This window comes from Sinocyclocheilus rhinocerous, unplaced genomic scaffold, assembly GCF_001515625.1.
Source record: "Sinocyclocheilus rhinocerous isolate Xijiao unplaced genomic scaffold, SAMN03320098_v1.1 scaffold28404, whole genome shotgun sequence".
NCBI classification, from domain to species: domain Eukaryota; kingdom Metazoa; phylum Chordata; class Actinopteri; order Cypriniformes; family Cyprinidae; genus Sinocyclocheilus; species Sinocyclocheilus rhinocerous.
Genome location: NW_015635653.1, coordinates 1 through 2,277, shown reverse-complemented (window position 1 = coordinate 2,277; position 2,277 = coordinate 1). Strand labels below are relative to the sequence as shown.

Genomic DNA, 2,277 nt, shown 5'->3' with positions numbered 1-2,277 from the left:
GAGGAAGAACAAACAAAGAAATAAACTCATAAAGTTCACTTACATTTAGAGTAATTTTCAGTGACCTGCAAATCCAATGTCTTGTTTTGATAATCAATGCCTGGCAATGGAGATAAAATATGAACAGTACTGTGCAAATTACTTTGTATCGAAGGCGCTCTGTGTACAGTTGTGTAAGTGTGTGTTTGTCTTTGTGTGGCTGTATACACCCACCAAGGAACTTTGACAAGTTGTACCATGAACCGATCTGCCTCGGAGAGAGTTGAATAGTCTCCTTTAAAATCAAGAAGCTGACGCACCTAATGAAATGAAGAAACACAATACATAACAGTAAGATTTTAGTTCAAACCAAATGAAAGTTCATTTTGAAATTCAAATGAAAGTGCTGCATAAAACACAAACGTTTATTCAAATGCCATTGGCACACTATCAAAACCTTGGAATTGCTCAACAAGTGTAACTAAGGCCCAGATCCATATATTACACCCACCTCTCCATCCTCTGGCAGTAGTTTGCACAACTCCTTCAGTTTCCCAGTACCAAATCTTTCTCCTCTACAGTTGATAATGTCATCAATCATTCCACTCACTGACCTATGGAGAAAGATGTGGTAGAATTACAGATCAAGACCTCCACAGACTATCTCAAGAGTTACAAAATCTCAGATTTTCCAGAGATTAAATGGAATTGGATCCCTCCTAATATCACTATATAAAACCCCAGTCTTACTTATGAAATAAAATAAAATGGAATTGTATGCATCATACATTTTTTTTTTTTTCAGGCTTGTAATTCAAATGAAATAGCTGCATAAAACATTATCATTTTATTTTAAAATACAATTCTTAAAATACTCTCTCCTATTCCAGTTTAATGTGCAGTGACAACAAAGATATTTGAAGGTTAATTTTCCAGTAGTGTAAACACTGCTATTATATGTCGTGTCAACGTTGCTCCATTTGTTTGAACGGCCCAACACAGCAAAAGTGACTTAACCAATGGCATGTGTTTGGGGGCGGGACTACCTGTTTGTCCAACCAATGGCAGCTGTTGGGAATGTCTGAGCAACTTGTATGAAATCAATTCATACTTTCACTGCTAGTGGAACAGACACACTTCATCTTTAAATAGCCTGATAACATTGTAAAACTCAAAAATGACAAATAACACATCCGTAAGAACGGTATAGAGGAAGTGGCCAACATATGGACTTCCACACTGAGTCATACTTCACCTTGTTCTGACTAAAAAAATACCGGGACTAGACAAGCCCAATCTTGCTTTTTTTTAGAGATACACAAGCACACCAAACTGGTATCACAAGCTCTAGCACTAAAAAATTGATGTATTCATTAACAAGTCAAAGTTAAACTGTCACAATCAACTGATCAATATCTGAGGAGAAACACTGCATTATTAAGGGAACCACTGATGATGTAAATAATGCAAACCCCATCTTATCTTCATGCTTGTACTCTGGTAGAAAAGGTGTCTGATGTTGTCAGAAAAAAATTCATTTGGCTTGCAGAGACATGTGAGCAATCTATCATATGACTACTGTGCGTTTCCACCCTAGCATCTGCTGACGAATTGAAGAGCTTTTCTAAATACTCTTTCATGATACACTCACCTTTTGAACTGCTTGAGGAAGATACCAATGTTCATGTTCTTCTTGGAGTTGAGGATGGTCACCTGGCAAGGGAAAAAAAATGTCATTATACTGTATGGACAACGTTTGACAATGACAGCTTTCAGACTGATTGTTTTTTTATGTATATTACATAATTAACATGTAAACAGATTGTACCAAGTAGTTACTCCACCCTAATGTGTTTAATCATTTATGAACTATGAAAAACTAATTATGATTTATGAACAACAACAAGCCTGCCTATTAATTTCTTGTATTAAGAATAATCACCGGAACGTTGTGATGATGTGATTCAACTGTTGTAAAATTAGATGTTCTGCATCACAGTGTTTTTGAAATGAAAGCTATTCAATATTAGTGGAGTCCACCTTATGTAAACACTTACAGAAAAGAAGAAATCACTCCACCTTTAAAAAGAGTTCAGATCAAAGGACAAACATAGTCGAGTGGCGTCTATAAATGACACAGCATTGTCTTTTATTATTTGCAAAAGAAAGTTACATCAAATATAGTTACTAGGTTGTTTTTTTCTGGCTGTGGGCCATTGCATGACAAATCATGATTACAACACTAAAAAATGTCAAATCTTTCTAAAAGACTAGCTGAAAAACAATCACATGGGATTT

The 2,277-nt window shown here is 35.6% G+C and overlaps 1 long non-coding RNA gene across 1 annotated transcript; it reads right to left on the bottom strand.

Annotated features, from left to right (window-relative positions):
* Window positions 1-215: 215 nt before the first annotated feature.
* LOC107747388 (uncharacterized) lies at window positions 216-1,693 on the bottom strand. The gene is made up of 3 exons (XR_001640800.1): window positions 1,631-1,693; window positions 491-593; window positions 216-299 (listed from the first exon to the last, which is right to left on the bottom strand). It is a non-coding gene; the product is annotated as an uncharacterized LOC107747388 (long non-coding RNA).
* Window positions 1,694-2,277: the final 584 nt, after the last annotated feature.